Source organism: Excalfactoria chinensis, chromosome 13 (genome assembly GCF_039878825.1).
Source record: "Excalfactoria chinensis isolate bCotChi1 chromosome 13, bCotChi1.hap2, whole genome shotgun sequence".
Classification (NCBI taxonomy): Eukaryota; Metazoa; Chordata; class Aves; order Galliformes; family Phasianidae; genus Excalfactoria; species Excalfactoria chinensis.
The window spans coordinates 3088201-3110361 of record NC_092837.1 but is presented as its reverse complement, the minus strand read 5'-3'; the positions used below and the strand labels follow the sequence as shown (position 1 = coordinate 3110361).

General features: G+C 44.1%; 1 long non-coding RNA gene across 2 annotated transcripts in view; it reads right to left on the bottom strand.

The window, feature by feature from the left end:
* Nucleotides 1–5556: 5556 nt before the first annotated feature.
* LOC140258408 (uncharacterized) overlaps nt 5557–22161 on the bottom strand; it is a 56035-nt gene continuing 39430 nt past the window's right edge. The window contains exons 2-6 of one of the 2 annotated variants that reach the window (XR_011905251.1): nt 15895–16067; nt 15050–15552; nt 13935–13999; nt 5848–6130; nt 5557–5646 (exon numbers count right to left, since the gene is read on the bottom strand). This is a non-coding gene — a long non-coding RNA (uncharacterized lncRNA). The remainder of the gene's footprint in view (nt 5647–5847; nt 6131–13934; nt 14000–15049; nt 15553–15894; nt 16068–22161) is intronic. The other variant, XR_011905250.1, reaches the window with a different exon arrangement.

The window sequence follows — 22161 nt, the reverse complement described above, 5'->3', positions numbered from 1 at the left end:
CATATATTCATAGAGTCTCCATGTTTTTTTTAGTATTTTCAATATAGCTTACAAATACCTCATTCAAAGGGGCCTTAATCTAGGCCCTACATCTACATCTGGGTAACATAAGTGCAGCCCAAGGGCTCCCAGGGGAGAGATAGAAGGTATTTTTATGGTTACTACGTACCCAAGAAGCATCAGAAAAGAGAAAGCCTGCGGGTAGAGCATCATCCCACACCCGTTTTGTTCCCTTGGTGATGGGGTTCCAGGGCAGCATCACAAAGTGAGTGGGACTGCTGTTCCACTCCTGGTTGCTTTTATCCATATCAGAGAGGAAATAAATTACTGAGATAACCCCTTATAAATGATCATTTTGGATTTATGATTGTATTGCATTTGTCATACACATAAAACCCATCTTTTAGAAGAAGGTTGGTTCTTTCCATTGTTGGTCTTTTTCCCATAGTTTTGGCTTTGTCAAGTGGTTATCAACTATAACTAGAAAGAAGAGATAGGAGATACACTACAAGATCCCCAGTTTTACCCAGTCAGCACATGCTTAGAAGCCATCATTTACTCTGGAAACCTTTAACATTTACACTGCTTGCTGTTCAAATTCTTAGATGAACAGCCCTCATCTAAGAGGGAAAAATGAGGAAAAACTCCACTTGAAAGCTCCCACATGTTTTAAACCACCACTAACGATGACAGTGTGGGCATTTCATTCCTTGGCAAAAGGACTGCATCTCTTGGTGAAACCCATCAGCCCGTAGCTGGGTAGGGGTGGATGGGGCTGATGAGAGCTTACTGTGGTTCTGAGCTTTCTCCACATGTTCTCTTGAAAGTGAAACAAGCACTTTTTTTTCCCCCAGGTTCCAAGAATGGTGAGTCAGGGTGACTTCACCAGCACAGAGCACAGAAATCATACGTCTGATCTGAGAGGAAATCTGTATTATGCCAATACATGTATGAACTTTATCCAGGGAATGTGCTAAATAGAGACTTCAGATAATGGGTTGCTTTTGTTTTCAGTTCCCCCTGGCTATGAAAACTGTCCTCTCCATCCCTTCAGTGACCAAGCAGCTCCTCAGGACCACTCCTCTACTGCTCTCTGCAGCCCACAATGCCCACTGGATGGGCAGCTAAAGTGATTCACATGGAAGGATGCATTTCAACAGAAGCAGCATCAGATTCAGGCATTTTTTTTTCCCCACTGACATACTAATCGCTGCAAAGGCAGTGATCAGTGTTAATTTCCTTTTGCTGTGACAGTATAATGCTGCTCTCTTTAGCTGATACATGCAAAAGGAAGAAGGGATTGCCTCAGTTGTGCCTTTCAAGGCATTTTCAAAAGCTGCATATTTCCATACTTACATAAAAGTACTTACTATATCCTGTAAATATACAGAAACACACAAAGACTTCCTGATACTTCACATTGAAATAGTTATCATCTCCTTTCCTTCATTCAGGTTGCAATTACTTTCTGCTAAATGACAGATGACTTTCCTTATTGCCATAACAGCGTGCGTGTACTTCAGTGTTTAACTGGCAAGTGTGACAAAGTGGAGCGCATTCTCTAAGAATACATTAAAAAAGCCCATAAATAACTGAGTCACTGAGAAATTCAGAATACGATTCATCCTCATATACCATTCAATCTACTTACCAAAAATTCCAGAACTCTAAAGCATAGGGATGATTGTGAATAGCCTGAATTATTATTTGTCCCATTTATTATTCTTGTTGCTGCCTGCAGAAAAACGTGGTTTATTATAATGTGATTTCTCAACTGCATCAGGGTGATATAGCAGCAGCTAATGAAGTGTTCGGGTACCGACAACCCCGGCTTCATTGGAATTCATGACCACAAAAATACTGCCAGAACTAATTGCTGTCAGGGGCTGCTTATGCATGTGCCTTAGTTCCATTGCCCAAAAAGACAGAGCTAATGCCGGTACAAGTGAACAGAAAAAAAACATCAAAGGGGAAAGGAGCAGCCCCTGAGCTCCCATCCCTGCAGGTGCATCCTTTGCATTGCGTGCCCATGGGATGTGCTCATCCCTCAGCCTGGCAGCTTCCTCCAGGAGCCGGCGCTGCTGCTGTGTCCAAAGCAGGCTGAGGATTTCTTTGTCTTTAACTGAAAGGTAGCATCTTTCTGCAGAGGAAATTCAGGGAGAACGACTGAGCAGGGCAGGGTCTTAAAGAAAAGATGCAGAATCTCTGCTGCCTCCAGCACACTCAACTTTAGGCCTCTTCTCCCAGGTAGCAGCAAGAGTACGAGAGGGAATAGCTTTAAGTTGCATCAGTGAAGGTTCCAGGCTGGGTATTAAGAAAAATATACTCTCAGAAATGATGGTGATGCACTGGCACAGGCTGCCCAGGGAGGTGCAGGGGTGGTGTCCCCATCCCTGGAGGTGTTCAGAATGTGGAGATGTGACATTTGGGGATGTATGGTGTGGGTTTTTGGAGTGGGGTGGGTTGGGTTTGGACTTAGGGATCTTAGAGGTCTTTTCCAACCTTAATGATTCTGTGATTCAATGATTCTGTTCTGAATTGCCAGTGTGTGGGAAAGGTGTGGGCTTTGGGCCAGAGAAGAACCTGGGATGTGATAGCAGAAGGCAGAGGTGAGCACCAGAGCTACCTGAAGGGATGTTCCAGCCTCTCTGCACTCCTTGGTACGCCCCACTTCCTGCTCCCCTCGCACCCACCCCCATGCAAGGCACAGATCCTATGCTCCAAAACAGATGCCCTCTCTCTGAAAAACAGACCTTCTTTCTGAGCTGGGAATGCTTCTTTCCAAAGCATACAGGAAGGAAGGGAGAGGAATCTGTGAACACAGCCGAAGTTTGTGAAGCAGGGACTGCTGGAGGAGCTTGCTGTACAACTCAATTTGCACGATGTCTAAGCACTCCTCTTTCAAAAGTCAGCCCAAGCAGATCATTTCAGATTCCCCTTGCCAGAATCCTTGGGATAGGTCCAAGGGAATGATCTTGACTGCTGCAGGTGGGTTATGGATCCTCTGGGAGGTGCCTGAGGTGTCGAGGAGTTCACTAATTATGCTCATTAAGTCTTTCAGGGGAAGGATGCTCTCGGCATAGCAAGTCACGGAGCTCAGAGCAGGACACCTTTCAGACACCTCCTGATGTGAGCAAGGTGAAGAGGGTCATTTCTCCTTGCATTTCTACCTTCTGGAGTCCGACTTTGCTCTGGAGATCAGTGGGAGGAAAGCTGTCCTTTTTTGGAGCCTTCCAGCATTTTCCATAACAACTTCCCTCCAACTTCAGACCTCTGTGACTTGGCCAGTTTCATTCAACAAAGACAACTTTTATTATCTTACTGAAAAGCCTGGATGTGCTGCTATGTCGTGCTTGCTACATACACATTTTTAAGCATTAGTCATGCCACAACATCTGCTTTTTATTGGTAATTACACTATCCACATTTTAATAAGAGGTAATTCTTAAATTTCTCATAAAATATATACGGCTCTAGGGAAAGAAGGTGAAAGGTTTTGCAAGCCTCTCACAGCCACAGGACCAAAATGAGTGGAAATAAATCCTTCCCAAGCAAAACTTGTACAACCCCTCATGGCAGAACATCCAGGGATGCCGTGTGATTTGCCGTCCCCTTTTCTCCTAATTGTTCACGCTCTGCAGAACAGACCTGCACAGTCCGTGTGCTGCAGCCCTTCTGGGTGCTATTAATTTGCTCACAAATAGAGAGCCGGTGCTAAAACTGCCCATACATGGACACCCCCTCCTGGGTGTGACCTTCTTGGAATTAGCGTGAAGGGGGTTCTGCGAGATCAGGTCAGAACTGGGGAGCAGTAAAAGTTTTAAGGCTGTTTCCGCATGTTGTAGACACCCCAGAATTGCAAATAGGTGTCTGGATTAATGAACCGAAGCTTGTTTTCTTATTTGTTGTAAGCTCAGTTGAAACAGAGTCAATACAGAATGGCTGAAAAACGAGGCACAGTGTCATGGTGCTACAGCAGAAGATGGCTCCATTAAAATCCTCCTGTTCCCTGTTTCCCCCTCTGTCTCTGCAGGTGAGTGCTGCTGTGCTGTTCTGGTCGTGGCAGAATTTGGCTCTTTGATTCCTCAGAACGTTTCCAAGGATATTATCCAGCCATTCTGGCAAATCTGACACTTGACAAACGACACTTCTGCAAGGTCATCCTTAAACCTTTGAGAAAATGGGGAGCTTTCTCAGCTGCCCCTGCCCTTCCCTGAATGCCAGCAGCCAAACCCATATGGAGCATTGTGGGCTGAGCTCGTTGTTGATGCAAATGCATACGACTAGTTTTGATTAAAAGCAAAATGCAGAATTGACTCAAACTGCCTTTTTGTTTGAAAAGCTTCAAGCTCCTCATTATCATCAGGCTTTCTTTCAGGGCAGGAAATTAGAATTTCCATGAAATAACACTGGATGGCACAGGGTAAAGTCAAAGAACATGAAAGTTCCGAACAAATGGAAGGATAAATGTGCAAAACAAATTTGGGGACACTCAGCTAAACATTTGGAGGCACGTTATGGCCCGTGGGTTGTTTAAATTATGCTATGTGTATAAATCAGCCATGTACACCAGCGGTGGACTTGAGAGCTCTTTTCCATACTCACAATTACTCATAGCTACGCAGTACATAATTACGGCATTCAATAGGCAAGAAGGGTTTGTATTGCGGTGTGCCTGGATTGAGTGGTTTTCATGTGAACAAGGAGCTCATTCCAGAGTCCAAAGAGACTTTATGCAACCCCAGGGCTGCTCAGCAGTGCTTGGGAACGCGGTGCCAGGAGGGATGTGCTGAGCACAAGCAGCATGCAGGTGGGCCAGCACCGACCTTCCTCCCTGGGATGTTCTGGCTCATCAGAAAACTCTCACACCAAGGGAAACTGGAAAGTGGCAACAGCTTTCTTCTGTCTTTCAACACCAGGATGAATCTGGCAAGAGAATCTCTTCATTTTTATGGGGCTTTAATCATAGCGAGGGCTGGCAGTGGTCCTCCCAAACGAGAGCGGTTGGTGTTTCCCAGCATAGGAGCAGGCTACTCTGTGTGCGATGTTACTGAGTGGTTTCTTAAGTTTCCACAAGGAGGAAAATAAAAGGAAGCACGTTTTTGCCAAAGACTATATTAAAAAGTTGTATTTCGGTTACAAAGAAAAGCTCCCTGGAATTAGAGAATTGGGGAATTGAAATTGCTTTGTCCCATGCTCCGTACTGCAGATTTTAATAACAAAACCAGTTATTTCCTTGTGTTTTCCTCCTGCCTTCTCAGCTCTGCAGCAAGATTGTGGCACTCAGGTCAGGTTTTTCAATGAGGATAGGGAGAAGTGGCTTTAAGACATTGTTATGCAAAGGATATGGTGTCTCTGAGCAGGTGGGAGTCTGCAGATAGGTGACCACTGCTTCACTCTGCTCACACATGGCATTACTGGAAGAGAGGTTACCTCTGGGACATATGCTTTTGATTCCAGAAATATTTGCAGAAATTAAACTCTATTAAAAAGCTGAAAGTAATTAACGAGATGCCGATTAACCCTGTAAGCCTCATGGAGGCATCAGGACCTTACCTCCATCCCCAAGAGGAAAGCACACTCTGGTTTTACCTTCAAACATCTCTTCTTGCTCTGGTGGATGAAATGGGATTCACTTCTCCCCCACTGTAAGAACAAGGAAACCAATTATTTTTACTCTGTTGTTGTTCCACCACAAACAACACATCACAGAATCGTCAAGACAGCCCCAAAAGGAGGAAAGGTATTATAGCTGTCACTACATAGGAACTCTAAGAAGCTTAAAACAGAGAGAAGAGAGGGAAGATGTACAGGGGATTGGCACTGTAAGGCTTTCTTAAAACAAACCTGACTCTGCTTTCATGCTGGTAGGTGACAGTAGAGAGAAAACTCCATGTGTGTTTAAAAACAGGTCATCTTTAAGAAATGTTATGGAAACCTTGAGTAGACACGAGCAAACAGCCCTGCGGCGGTCATTTGTCTTTGCTGTCAAGAGGAAAATTAAGGCTCCAGGGGAAATAGAGGCCAGGTTTGATGGATGCTTGCAGCAGGAGACAAGTGGGTCAGCATTCCTGTCTGCCATAAAGTCGTGTTCTTTCCCAGGAGAAAAGTTACTGCACAAAGAATACACCTGTAGGGAGGAGAGAGGGGATGGGAAGAAAAAGAGTGGAAAGGCACAAACATTTTTAAGTGTCTCTTCTGGTTTGGTACTGACAGAAATTACACTTCTTCAGAAAAGAAAACTGCATTCCATGAGCTGGGGGCTTTCTGAGGCTGGCTGAGTGTATCTGTGAGCAGAGCACACACATCTTCATTAGCTTTAGCAAACAGACCTGTGCAGCGGGTGTCCACACTGTGTGTTTTCAAAGGGATCAGTCCCAGTATGGACCGACCATAAGTGACCAAGCACTAGAGTGAGCGGGAGCACATCATCTCCTGCAGCATCCTCCAAAAGCCAAAAAGCCATCCAGTTTGTGTGCTGCTGCACAGTGAGCCAAGGGAAACACGCTGCAAGAGGAGATGATTGGGGTATTTGCTTCCAGATTCCTGGTCCTGAGAACAACACTGATGTAGTCACATCTGGATATGGTACTGATGGGTTAGGACAACCTTCCTCAGCCTAGGGGGAAAAGCCTATGGGAGACTCAAGGCAGTCAGATGGTAGCTCTGACTGGCGTGCTGCTGGCTGAGAGGGACCTCTCTGCTCCTCTCCATCCTCTTGTTAACTGTAAAAGTCCACATGACAGACAATACTGTGCTGTTTAAACCCAAAACATCCCTCAAAAAGGAAATGGAACTTCTATTTCTGTTTAAATCAAAACACAAGAAAACACTGCCTCTTAGATGTCTTCATAGCTCTTCTAGATCAAGCATCCTGTCCATCCTCTTAACACATACACTCACAGAGGACACCTAATATCACAGATCCATTTTAAAGGACGTGCACATCCAAATCAGCTCTCCAATGTATACATTTCTGCTTGAAAGCAACATTAGACTCCTGCTGGCATCCTACTTCAGCCAGGGAAGATATAGAGAATCATTCTGCTAGTTTTACTGATTTTGTGTAGTTTTGTTTTCTGATCAGATTTATTTCAGCCATAAGACATTGAATCTGGTGATCGACGTTCAGCAGATTTCAGCTGAGCAATCTATAGCCTTGGGTTAATAATATGTTTAAATATTATGTACAGATTTTGTGATAATATTCCAATATTGATAACTGCCAGTGCTGGAGAAAAAGCCACAGGAAGGTTCCAACTCTTGAGACTGTCTTAAATGTTATTAAAGGCTTTCAACTTTGTAATTAAATTAGGGTTTCTTCATCTATTTTTTCTATGTTAGCACTGAAGATGTACTGAGGTCTTTAAACTGACTTTTCTTAAGGGCTCAGGTAATTACGGGCTCTGGGAGGGTGACTTTACAAAAAGCACAGCATATAATGAGACATGCTAGTAAGCTGCAGAGTTTGGCAAGCACAGAGATCTCTGGAGAGACTCAAGGTGTTTATAGACATTTCAGCCACCATAGATCATAAGGACTCGCCTTTAACTTCTCAGTATCTGCAGCTGTTTCAGAGCAGGTACAGAAGGTTCTGGTGACACAAGGCAGGGCTGCACTGAGAGTAGTGTCTGAGCACAGCATCCTCTCCATCAGTTAATCCCCAGGAAGGGACAGGCTGCAAACCTCCCCAGCACAGCATCCTTAGAAACATTAGAAAATTAGAAATTATACTTCTGTCCATCCTGTGGCCTTGAAAAGGGAGGAAGAAAGGGAAATGTTCTTGGGGTTCCAGAACTCCTCCACTTGTACACACTCATGGTGGGCTATGAACCATAAGTTGGACCTTCTGTTCATGCTGATCCAGTTAGCCATTCCATTCGTTTTAGGGAATATATTCTCCACTTGGCATTCAGTTCTGAACATCCGGGAAGAATGGAATCATTCACACTTGTAGCAGCTCTGTAGCACTGTGTCTGCTTGGAGCTTGGACTCTTTTTTCCTCCAGCAAACTCAATGGTGGAGCTGGAAAACAAGTTCACAACTGTCCATGGTGCCTCTGGGATCATCTCAGGCTTGGGTTTCTAACACAGATGCTCAACCCCTATTCACTACTTACTGCAGCAGTGTCTGCAAGCAGCTCAGTTACTCCAGATTTCAGTGTAAGTGACCTCTGGTGTTTGTCCTTCTGCAAGGACCCCAGTATCCCTTGTGCCCCTACAGGGGAGGATGTAATGTGCAGGAGCACATTCCCAGGCCCTAACAGCACCTCCCAGAGCTGTGCAAGAAGGGAAGGACTGGGCTGGCTTTCAGGCGTCCCTCCTCACCCAGGAGCAGGGCTCAGAGCACATTTGCTAAAGCCGCTTCTGTGTTTTTCCCAAACTCCCTGCTTAATACTTCCAATATGATTCCGAAGGAAAACGAATCCTTAAGCAAGGGTCAGCATGCAAACTCTTAAGAGATCTCCACGTGTGCACCCGTGTCTTCCCACTTGCTGTCATGAGGGACATCAACAGCCACCATCATTTTTGCCCGGCGGGCTTTGACCAAACTTATGCACAGTCCTCCTGTGACCGAGTTTGCCCAAAGAGGTGGCTTAAGGAAAAGAATTAGAGTTCACCCACGCAAGGCTCAAGGGAAATCTGAATTCACTTTGCACAGTTTCCTTGATCCAGAAACCCCATTTCAATATTCACACTTCTATGATCCAGCACTATGAAAATCTGCTGTTCGCTTTACTCCAGCGAGCCGTGCAGGGCAGCATCATCACACTCCTGAGTATTATGAAAAAGAGATTAATTTTTCTTAAGTCACAGATACATCTGAATCTGTATTAAAAGCCAATGACAAAACCATGCGCTGTTGGAAGGAGCCAAGTCAGACCATGGTCAAGCTAAGATCTGCAGATACACCTTTAGAATCAGTGCTGGCTCCCCTGTGATGACGGGCTGTCAAGCTTGAAGCAATGCTCTGAGCCTGGAATTTGCTCTGCAGGAGCTGTGGTTGGGTTTCCTTTTGTTGCTGTTGATTTTGCAATGCCATAATAAGTGTTGGTGAATTTGCAAATCATAAAAGCTTGAACCATGGGTGGGTGACTTCATCCAAGGACTAGAACAAACATTTTTGGTGTCAGCCCATTCCAGAGGGATTTTCTGTGTTATAAATTAGAAGATAATAATAAAAAAATTAGCAAAAGAAAGCTAAACAAACAACATCTGTTTGGAAGCAGGCCCTAAACCCAAAGTGTATAAATGGTGTCCAGACAAAAGCTTAGAGACAGGGACAAAAAAAAATGCTCAGCACAAGAACTGCAGGGTGATTTCTGACTATTCTGCTCGCAAGACACTGCTTTTCATCCAGCCACAAGGAACTGACTCTTCTCAGTGATGAGAAACATATGACTTGCAGATCCACTGCCACACTGACCTGGTGGGCATGAACAGTCCCAGAGATGATGAGTGGCACCTTTGGGACTCATCCCTACTGACTGTGCAGGGGCTGCAGGTTAGGGAACATTTAAAACTGTTGAATTAGGAAATCACCCATGGAAATCTGAACAAACATGAGATAACATGAGAATAAATATCCAAAGAAAATGCTGCAATTCTGTACAGCCACCAATAGCCTCCTATCAAGGAGCTGTAGACACACGCAGCCCTCAGCTGAATTATAAGTATTAATGTGTTTGAAAGGTATTTGCCCTTTGGACAGCCATGTTTTTGTTTTGAGCTTCAGAAACATAAATTACAGCCATTTAAAGCCCAGGCTTACATTTTACTTCAATGACGTAAATGAGTTCCCGATTTTCAAAGGCCAGCTGTCCCTTACAGCAAGAGGTTGCAATTATATAAAATTCTTTTATTGCATGGAGGTATTTTCAGTCCTTTAAGTTTATGTGCCCCAGGTGAAGCAATATAAACAAACTATGGCTGTCGCAACTGTGTTAATAATGGAAACTGCATTTGGGAAGTTTTAGGGATAAAACCTATAACTTTATACTGCTAAGGTGTCAAACCTTTCAAATGTAAAACAGAAGTGCAGCTGTGGAAGACCTCAAGAAAGGTTTGTGAAAAGCCAGCGTTCACAGTCTCCTTACATGTAACAAAGGCAGTAGCTCCCAAGCTGCAGTCATTAAGAAGAACTGCTGGAAAAAATAAGGTTAAGAATACATCTTAATGGATCTGAGTTTTTGGTGAGCTTCAGATACACAGAGTTAAATCCACTCCAATCCAGCCACACTGAGATCTGTATTTTACAGATGTGCGTGTAATCTTAGCCCATGGCAGCAAGAAAATGCTGAGGTACAGGATGAGCTTGGATGTGTTGAAGAGGAACACTACAGTGGCTCAGGGAGCTGCTCCTCAGCCACAATGCTTGAGCTTCCCACTGTGAATTTCTAGTCCCCTGGCTTAAATGGACTTGTCAAAAATGGACTGAACCAGGCAAAACAAATGTTTTCCATACTGCAAGAGTTGGGTTGGCTTGTTTGTTTACTTTTCCTTTTCTCCAGCCCCACAGTAGATGAGAACTGCCATTGCCTTAAAAGTACTCTTTGAATACTCAAAGCCAACAAACCACATCAAAAAGTACCGATGTGTCTATGGATGGCTCTGATTTTCTGCCCCTTCCAACCTGAGATCATGGAGCAACAGCCAAGAGAACATCATGTTCTCAGCTGTCCATGCACCTGGAGCTGAGCTTATTCTCCTGTCTAATCTGAACAGTGTAGAGTAGTGGGGAAGTGAAGGGAAGCTCATAAATCAATGGCCACGATGTTTAGGAAGGCACTGAGGGCAGCAAGGAGAGGTGAGCTCCAGCAAGGCAAAGGCTTTGAGGCAGAGGAAGGTTTGGATGCAGCGCACGTCTCATGCTTGGTGAGCTGACAAGGAGGAGAATTAAACTTCAAAGGCACCCATTGCACAGCTGATGACATTTAGGAAGAAAAGGGAAATTGTTGCTTTTCTAGAAGATTTACAAATGCCATCCGTATCCACGGGTGTAATTTTCCATTAGGGAAAAAAGAATATCTTAAGTAACATATGGACCATGCAGTAAAGAAGTTACCATAGCAACCAGCTTCCTAAAAATCCCTACATATGTATACAGAAAAAAAATGCATGTAGTAATTATAGACGCATGTCTAAAGTCATTTATAAGCCTCATCTTCCTAGCAATATTTTTTCCTATTAAAAATCAAATTCATGCTTCCAACACCAGCTTACTGCGCTGCCTCTTGAACCTGCAAAGTCAAAAACCTCACGACTGACAGTCACTGACAACAGAGCAAAATCTAATTTAACTAATTCAAAATATGTGCTTTAAGCATTAAAGGATGGTTATAGAACCAGAATGAACTGAGATCTGGGACTACAGCTGAGATGACATTTAAGTTCAGGAAATGTTAGATGTTAAAAATAAACAGATGAAAGGGTGTGACCCTCAGAAAAGTATTCAAGAAAAAAAAGGAAGGGGAAAAAAGGTGAATTACCAGGGCAGGAAGGAGGTCGGGGTTTCCATTCCCTATGCACTGTGGTCCTGGTGTGGGGATTGGTGGGACATGCCATAGATCACCTCCTCTCATAGTCCCAGTGCTCCCATCATGGCAGGCTCAGGGACCTGCATTTCTCCTGTGTTACTTTTTGGCAGTGTTTGAATGGATCTTCAAGACTTGGTGGCTTGCCCCAGGATGTTTCCACATTGCTTCTATTTTCCATCATCAGGAACCAGAGGTCTGCCTTATTGCCTGCTGGTCACCCTGGAAATTTAGTGAAGATGGATTTCTTACATGTCCAAGCCCCGCTGCTGAGAGAAGATGAGGATATGGGGTCAGTGCAAAGAGAAGACCTTCTGCAGACACAGCTGGCTGTGGGATGGGAGGCCACGAAGGAATTCAACCTTGTCTTCCAGATCCTGCTCTAAGAGATGCGGTGAGGAGACATTGCGCCCTGGTCCCTGGGGCACAGTCATGTCCTCTCAGCTGGCCAGAAATGGGGAGGATTCATCATTAATTAAACATAAATTTGGCAGCCTGATGTCACAGTCCTTGAGCTGACAAATAGGAAATGCTGAAGGTCAGCTGTAAATCAGCGCTGGGGAATGTGTTCAGCTGTACACAGAGCCCCAGGTGGGGCTCAGGTCTCCTTTTGATTTATCTTCAGCCAGCAAACAAATCAATGCAGAGCTGAACAACTGAGTGGGTTCTCCCTACCTCCTGGTGCTACAGAAAAACCCTCAGTGTGGTTCTACACATGCCCCAACCCAGTGGCATGGAGTCTATTCTGTTAAAACTCTTTCTTTCCATCACACCTGGCTCCCATCACTGTGGGTGAGATCTGGCTCTGGATTTGCTCTGCCAAAATCTGAGCTCCTGCTCGGGGGATGCTGCAGCCCCGCTGCACAAACAAGGCTCTGCCATCACAGCAGCAGCTGGTGTGAGGAAGACACTCACTTCCTTCATAAAACAAGTCATCTGAGGTGTCAAGTGAGTACCAGCCCACTGCTGGGATATTTCACAGTCCCTCCATCCTCCAGTTGCTGTTCCTTTCCCTGGTCAGAGCATTGCCTGTGTAGGCTCTGTGCAAAAAGAGCTGCATTTCAACCTTTGACACCTTCCGTGTCTCCACATGCATACCTTTAAAGCACCTACAACTGCTCATTCCTTCACCACTTCAAGACAAGCAGTCGGTGAGAAGACAGAACAGGGAGAGGCCCAGCAAATGTGTCTTCTGAAGGAATGCATGGTTCTTAAAGAGACGTTTCTCCTGCTCTGAACATTGACAGAGAGCTAATAACAGTCCTATGTCCCTGGAGCACTTGTTCTTGATGAGAGCTATTTCCATCATGAGCATCAGCTCTCTCCCTCTGGCTAATTTGTGGCAAAGTCACTCAAGAAGAGATGCAGCCATGGCTCCTCTTACATGAGCAAAGCATTATTTGTTCTCCCTGAGTGGAAATCAACACTGTTAGAGACCCAGAAGAAGACCTGGGCTGAACTTAAATCCTTTCTGTAGTGTGAATGGACACTTTCTTTCCAATATCATTGAGCTCTACTTTTGCACAGACATTTGATTCCAACTTGTTTCATCAAAGGCATCTTTGGACCTGAAAGGTGCTACCTATTTTCTGCAGTGCTGTAAAACTTCCCTTCTGCCTGCAGGGAGGAACAGTTTTCAGCCCAGATGAAAAATCATTGCTTTTACTTATTTTCTTCTTTGTAGGCAATAGGGGAGAGGCCTTGATAGGCAATGAGGAGGCAACATCTCATTTGTCCAAGACTGGTGTCCTACTGATGGAGAGGAGGCTTCAAGGGGTGATGGCCAAGCTCAAACTTCCAGCTTACGGGAAGGTCTTTCCACCTTGCTGCTTTCCCCAATGACCAGAGATGGCACCCAGTGCTCCCCCACCATCTCCCTGCCCCAGCTGAGCAGAGGTAGCCTTCCCTTGGCAAGAGGCAGAGCAAGGCACAGTCATGGGGAGGAGAGCAGCCCATCACAACATTCCTTCCAGCTCACATTTTGCCATAAATGAAGAAATAGATGGTTTTTAGGAAACACAGAACCACATTCACATGTCATGGAAAGGCCACACTTGTCCCTCTCAAGGGGACTACAACTCCACCCTCCTCTCACTAAGAATGTGTGGTTTTATGGACGATGCGAAGTTACGCAAACACTTCTTTGAAATGGCCATTCTTGCTCCTTATGGGCATATAATTTTGGTGGCCAGACACATAATATTTTTTCGTAATTATTTCTCTATAAAAAATATCCCTTAACACCAAGAACTTTATGTGTCTCTAGGACTCTAACCAAGGAATACCAGTTCTGAATAGGGCAGAGCCCAGCAGTATTTTAACATCTGGCAACAGCAACTAAAGCCAGCTATGAGAAAGGGGCAGGGAGCAGAGCTTTAGGGCTGGCTGGCTGAGTTCTTACCATGCAGTAGGCATCCTGCTTGATCTTCTATGAGATAATTCTCCCTCAGGTCTTCAGTTTGGCACCTGTAAGAAGTAGAGGTAGCAATAAGTATATCGCTGCATCACTACTTTATTGTAAGACAGGAACAGTTTGAAGGCACAAAGGCGCAGGTGCTGCACAGATCCATATGATACAGAGGACTGACACAGGAGGGCCTTTCTGCAGACACAGAGATGATGGCTTTTTATAAAAATGGTGACCTAAAGATGAGCTCCACTCTCTGCACGTAGCTTGCCAAATGCAAGACTTGAACATTTTGTTGTGTCTGCTCAGCATACCCCAGTTTCTCTTGCTGAAGGGGAGCTTGCCAAGGCTGATGCTGTGACCCACAGGCTGCATGCTGGAGGGCAGCACACACAACCTGCTGCCTCCTCCTGACCCGCTGGGCAGGGTCTGTCTGCCCCCAAAGCACAGGCACTGACAGACATGCAGGTGATATCAGGTGTCCTGGAGCACGCACTTCATCTCCATCCAAATCAGTGCGGCAACGCCTGTCACCACTGCTGGCACCCATTCAGGAGTGCATCTTAGGACAGATCTCATGCTCTTCTGAAATGAGATTTAAGCACTAACTCAGGCGTCTCCTTGAGCTAAGACACATACACACATGGTGATGGGGCACAGTTCACATGGCACAAAGCCTAGTGGGGAAGTTTCCAACAATCATGTCTTCCCCAGGCTCAAATCCACAGATTTATCCCTCAGGCTTGTAGAGATACCGCTCATGGGACACATTGCTGTGACCTTTTCTGAGCTCTCCCCAGGCTGAAGAAGCTGGGTTTGAAAAAATGTCATTTGCCAAATGATTTCTTAATGGTTGTGTCTTCGGGTAAATTTGTCATCCTTATAATCTACTGCAGAAGAAAAGTGGAAACACAGAAGTCTATGATTTTTAATGTCCTAACACTTATTTCCGTGCTTCAGTTTTTATTACAATTATGTTTGTGGCAGAAAACATTTCTAAGGGCCAACATCTAATGGCACTTTCAGCTTCTAGCACATTTTTAATTAGTTCCAGAGAACACTAAAACCATCCTTTTACTGCTGCAGAAGTGAAGAAAAGCATCTGATACCTGAGGGTGTAACACTTCCACTCCTATTAGAAGTGAACAGAGGTGAGATACACTTTCCTTCTCCTGTTTCCCTTGTACATGGTTGTGATGTTCCTCAGCTGATGATCACTCACACTGGATTCCTCTCTGCACACATCTTGGTGAGAGTGTTACAAAAGCCAATCGATCCTTTTAAGGCTGGCAAGTACGAAAAAAATCTGCTCTGTTTTTTGATCGGAAATGCTGAATATGCATCTCTTGCAACATCCAATCACACACCCATTTATTTACCCACATCTGTATTGGGTTGTCCATTGACGTGCACCACCATAGCTCCAGTGGCAGCACAGTGATGTGCAAACCAGCATCATTGGGTGGTCTGGATCTCGTTCCAAGGCTGCATGTTCTTCCACATGACATGTGTCCTTACTGAGCAACATCCTTTAGTGGGCACAGTGGGGATGAGTTGACAGCTGGACCTGATGATCTTAGTGACCTTTTCCAACCTTAATGATTCTGTGAATCTGTGAAATAAAACGTATAAATTATCCACTTAATTAATGATCCCTGGATTTAGCCCCTCAGAACTGCTAATAGCTTGCATCTACTTCTTGCATTACACGGCACTTATAATTTTGGGAAGTTCCACCATCCAGTGAGCTGGGCCACATTCTGACACCTCCCTAACCTTTAGAGCAAGCAGAATAGATAGACCAGGTGCTATTCTTTAACTGTTGCGTTTCAAGAGAGAAACGTTGTGTGAATTGCACGTCTTGAAGAACAAACTGAAACGTAAGGGCTGAGAGAGAAAAGGCTCCTCTTTGTGTTCTGAAATTCCAATTAAACAACACTTCCCCAGCCCATACCTGTTGGGTAATCCTTATGTTTTCCATCTCCAACGCATCTTCATGATTCCTGAAATGAGTGACTGGTTTTCGGCTGCTTCCCTTCCTGGCAGACAGATCTCACATGCTGGCTGGGGATGCTCCAGCACATCTGTGCAGGGCTTTCATCTGGCTCTGCCCTCCCCTTTCATCTGCTGAGAGAAGAGCGCGGGTGTTGGCCTGGCTGCACAACAGAGCAAAGGGAACGGAAACCCGCGAGTAAACAGCTCCTCTGTGCTGCCCTCTGATTACCTAGCAGGGGAATATTATGATCGCTAATATTACAAATTAAGATGTGGCCATTATAAATAGAGCAAATGCATATGGTGTTCTCAGAGATGCATAATGCAGACATCACATCTTGATTGTATTAGGTAAGGCTTATGTCTATAGACGGCGCGTTTGCTCACAAGCAGCAATTTGGGAAGGAGCTGCCTGGACCAGGATGTGAACTTTGCTATGAGGCTCTCTCGTGGTGCAGAGCCATTTGCTGCAATGTGTGTCCAGACGTGCTGGACTTGCTAAATAAGTTTCTTCCCAAGTATGCGGATTGAGAAGGATGGTGGGAGGTGAAAACACCAAATGTCTTACTTGGTAATCTTGTCTTACCATATAGGTCAGGAAACTAGGGACTAACATGGGGATAAAAACAGCAAGACTCTGAAGACTAAACATCCAGGATGAGGAAAACGTATCTTATGCTGGCAGTAAGACAAACAGATTAATGTAAAAATGTAAGAAAGGCTGCAGTGGGCCAGAAGGAAGGTGGAACTGTCCCAGGAGTCTGTGGCCAGCTGCAGCCAGCACTGCACATCTGAGGACCACAGAGACCAGACTACCGGGACAAGGCAAGCCTATGCCCCACTGGTTTCCTTTCCCAGCTTGAAGATTATTTATATACACAAATATACACATATATATATAATTATTATTTTAACTCTGTGCTTGTTGCTTTGCATCATTCCTTTGCTCCATAAAACAAACTAAATTTCTTTGCTCCCCCGAAACAAGTGACATCTGGGATCATTTCATGTGCAATGGCCCCAAAGGAAGGCTCCCATGTAGAGTACCAACCCAACATGGTGACAAAGCCCATGCACAGCATCCCATCACATCCACGCCTCATTCCTCTCGGCCACTCACAGAGGGAGGGAGCTGTGGGACACAGGGATGGCAGCATTAGTCACCTCCACACCAAGGCCCCTGGAGCCATTCTGTGTTTGTGAAATGTTTTGATGAGTGTTTGGTTTCTATTGGTGATATAAATCAATCTCCCTGCCATGGCACTGGTTTTCCAGAACAAAGAATTCCCAGAAAAGGGGAATCCTGCTGCTGGCTTGTATAACACAAATGTAGGTTCCTGCTGACCACATGATATTTCCAGCACTGGATTTATTTTTTTACTGCAGGATGCAACCAGGATGCTAATGAAAACAACACATGGAAGACCTCTGGATAAGCCCCAGTGTCTGCTGAGGAGCACATAGCTCTAGTCTGGAGCCTAAAGCAAACACAGATGCATCTAAAACAATTATCAAAGATAAACAACGTGTGCCTTGAGAAGGAAAGGAAGGCTGCCCCTGTCCTGTTGCACTGCCAAAGCTCCCAACTGAAAGGTGAACTGTGGGCAGTACGACCAAAAGAAGCGAAGCCAAATCTCTGATACTTAAACTGGACCTCTTCTGGCTGGAGGGGACCGAGGAGCAATCTGTTTCTCCTGATGTGAGTGCTGTGGGCAGCCCCGGGCTAAAGTCTCCACAGACACCTTCAAAATGTTTTGAAAGCTTTAAAGGGGAATTTCTGTAGAGGAAAAAAAGAAAATCTTTCTTTTAGGATGGATGACAACAAATAGCAAACATTCTTCTCAGCTACAGAAGTGAATTTTTTATGTTGCTCTTTGATGAGCAAATTTCATTCTGATCACAGGTGATATATTACAAACATCCATAAATCATGCCCAAGCAGACAGATGAGGAAAAAAAAATGTGATTTTCTTTTTGGCAATTCACTCAGTGGAGAAACAGATGACTGAGCACAAGAGCACTGCAAGGAAAGGTGGTGAAAGCAGTCCTCAGCCCAACAAAAACCTTTCAGACCAGTTTCATGCTATCCATCGTGCTGGGTGGCACACATTGCATGATCTAACAGAGTTCTCCCAAGTTACTAATATGGGTTTAATCATATTTGTTGTGTCTGATTCCTGTAATTTGTCAGTGGAAGGCACTAAGGAATTATAAGTGGATAAGAAATTATTTGGTTGGAAAGTTGGGATCTTTTTCTGCCCCAGAATATCTCTGGCAAAGTATAAAGCACTTTTCCATCAGTACTGGCCATCCAGTAGGTTCTCATGAAATTTTGGTTCGTCTTGTGATATTTGTCAGCTTTCTCCATGGAAAAGTATATTTTTGGACAGGCTGTAGAAATACCCAAGAATTCAGAACACAGATTTCAACATCCCCCGGCTGCAGGAATTTGGGATTGACAGCAGATCTGTTCTCCAGTCTACACAGCAAGATGAGGCACCATCCTGCAGCCGGAACCTCCCTACCTTCACTCTTGTTTCCGACACCCAGTAAACACAAGAGCTGAATGCTCAGCCAGGTGTAACCCTGCCCCTTTGTCATCAGTTCTGACCTTCCCTGCACAAGAAGAAATTGAACAGAATGAAACTTGGGAGACGGGGGAGGAGGTAGAAATCATTGCTACATTCATTGCTGGACCACTGATGATGATTCACCAAATTTCCCCAAGCCTCAAAGCAATAATTCTTGAAGATAATCCAGTTATCTTTTCTACTAATCAAGCTTCATTTATAATGAAAATTTACTGATTCTTTCCTTGTGTCAGGCCCATCTCCTCTCCAGCCACTCACCCACAAATGCAATTGCTGACTAGGGAGCAAAAAAACAGTCTGCCCACTTGATTGCTATCAGCAAAATCTTTGCAAACTTTTTGTTGGCGAAACCATGTAATTCATCTTGCTACAAACTTATTCACTGGGAATTCAGGAGGAAAAGGTCTCGGTGACAACAAGCAGACCTCGTCCTTTCTGTGTAGACACACAACCAATGTGCGTTCCCACTTCGTTTCTGTCCCACTCAGAGCTGCAGAGTTCCACGTTTTATTTTTTAAGTAAGCAAAATGATGGAGCCTTTGGAAAACCTTCCTATCCCCAGTCTGTGGTGCCAGGGCTTTACACGTCTGTTTATTCTGCCATTCCATGAAAACAGTGATCCCATCACATCACGCTGGGAATCTCACTTTCATCAGAACTCAGAAAGAAAGAAAGAAGCAATTCTCCAAGAAAGCTGTAAATACTCTGAATTAACAACACACTTCAGAGGTTTTTCTGCTACACAAAGTAGTCCTGACTTAGTGAGCCTGCAACAATTCATCCCAAGTGTCATCGTAATTCCAAAGGGAAATCTGAAAACCATATACAAGTCCCTTCAAGCACCACGTCAGCTGCCTACCCTCACCATGATAGATACTCAGGTGTTGTCTGCTTTCTGCAGCGTCTCTTATTGCTGGATTTCAACAACAAAATCGTATTTACGATAGTGAGTGGAGAGAATAGCAATAGGCCTCTGTAGGTTTGGGTTTAGTTGGTGTTTATTATGGGCAAACCAGAGAAGAGAGTGGTTAAAGACACCCTCTGGTCACTATGGCTGTGCTCCTTGTTGGTTGTTTATATGATTTCCAAGCATCAGATTTTTGCACTGAACATTTTTTGCACTGAAAGTTTTCTGCACTGGGTGCCTGAGCCCTGGGGATATCTTTCAGTTGGGGTAGAAATTGTTCAGTCATAGGACAGGACAGGACAGGGGCTCCGCTACACACAGGCAGCACTCTCTGTGTGACAAAAAGAGGAAGGACCTTTCCAGGTTCCCAAAGCAGACACTTGTTCCTCTTTCATCTAAATTAATGAGACTTGAACATCCAAATCCCCAAGATTTGCTAATGCCCCAAGTGCAGACACATTATGGCCTGACTTTGAATACCTGAAATAACTGAACATGAAGAGCAGGAAAGTGGATTGAATAGACACATGCTCTCCTCATAACATTAATAAATCAAACAAATCTCTACTGTACTCCTATCCATGAGCTTCAGCACCGTATAGTTTCCTTTAAAAGTAAAAGAAAAATAGAAAAAGAATTAAATCTGTTCAAATATTTAGGTTCCTTTCCTCCTGTGAGTCATGCTCAGATGATCTTCAAGGACCTTTCCTTCTCGCTCTACCTCACATGTTAATCCAAATCTCCTCTCTTAATTAAACTTCTACTCTACACGAGTCTTTAACCTCTGTTTCCGAGTGACAAAATCAAATGCAGTTCCTCCTGATAAGGGAAAACTCATTTCTGTTTGATTGACATGTTTAATTAAATACCTATATATTATTTCAATTGCTAGGTTATTAGCAAGACAGCCACTCTGAGGCTTATAGCATGTGCATGGGGAAGAGTATCTAACAACGGAGCTGCAAATGTTTTTCCTGTTCTCTGATTTCCCTCTCCACCACACCAAGCCCTGCTCCAGATATATCTCTGTTTATGCTGAAAATTGCCATTAGTTACCAAAAGATGGCAACTGTATCATGAAAAACATCCCCTCCACATTCCTGAGGCTTCTCCATGTTCCGATGCTCCTCAGCATTGCAACACAGTCTGTGCTGCCAGAGAAAGTGGAAAAACCTGCCGTCTGTTGCCAATAACCATTATCTTTCTAAAGCCATCAAATGCCCAGAGAATGCCGTGGCCATCACAGACAGGGGATTATCTAATTAATTCAAACTTCATTCCTTGTGAATCACTGCTCATTTCAGTTGCAGCCTGGAAACAGGCATAGGAATAATCATGTGCATATGTAAAGCTTCAGTGTGAAGGATTTGTTCTTGATGCTGTTTTTAATAAATCATTGGTGAACATTAAGCAGTGGCAATTGACTCTTTTTTTCCCCCAGGTAGTTGCACTTTGCTCTGTTAGACTGTTATTACAGAAAACAACCAAACTGTAATAGAAAGGAGCTAATAGGTCTTTCATCCACAATACAACCGAGCCTTCTTCCCGCTGTAGCGATGCTTTTTGTGGGATATGAGTCACTCATTAGTTCTGTAAAAAAATAGAGCAGTAGAACTGAATCATATGAAAGGTATCTTGGTAATGGTCTTGGTGACAGGGTATATCCCCAGCCAAGCCTGACAAATTCCACTCTCCTCCATAAACCACATAAAACAATCTCAGACAGCAGAGATACTCAATAACTCTTTCGAAGAGCAATAATATCCTAAAGCTCCTTATCTTGACAAAGACATTGTCACGACATCAACGACTGCAAATTATTCATCATACTCTAGAAGATCTCTGTAATTTTTTTTATGCATCTTAGGAATCTGTTTATTGTTTCCCATCAATTGAAGGAACGCTGATCAGTATGCACTAACTAGGATCTGGTTTTCGTGTGGTCTTCACCATGACTTTGACAGTGTACAGAAATGAGGGATCCTAATCGCTGATCAAAGAGACGGAGAGCCTCTGCTACATTTCCTGGGCTCATTTCTGACAGTCATGTTGAAATCAAAGCATCAAGCCACAGGTTTGTGAAAGCAGGAACTGAGTGGTGAGTTTAATATTGTGTGTCAGTAAGGATTTGTTCAACTCATGCATCCTGACATGGACTGGCAGAGAAAGGAAGCATCAAGTCCAAAAATATTTTTGCCCAACACAAACCTTCGAGATCTCCTTCATTTTTTATACACTTATTTGCAGGACATCTTAGCCACAGATATTCAGTTTTGATTCTCATTAGGCACCTTCATGAATTTGCATCCACATGATGTTGGTATGTGACTCTAAGTCCATTTTTATTTCACCTAATCTCACTTTTCACAGTTGAACCTGAATTCAATGCTAGCAAATCATTCAGATATCACAAAACTAAGTGGGCTTCCACCTTCCTTCTGAAATCCTAATATTACTGTGGTCTCAGGGTTGCTCCTTCACATCTGTACACGCCATATAAACACCATATAAACATCACAAGCCAAAAGACTCTATGACTGCATTTAAAAAAAAGTTAGAAACAAAAGCACTGATCATTTGTAGTCCCACAAACAACAGCCTCGACACCCAGACATTACCAAGGCTTTATCAGAGATTTCAGGTATAATGCTCCCCTTAAACCTAACAAAAGCCAACAGACCCCTACATACATCACCACAACAGACTTCAAGATGACCCAGCTGCTCAA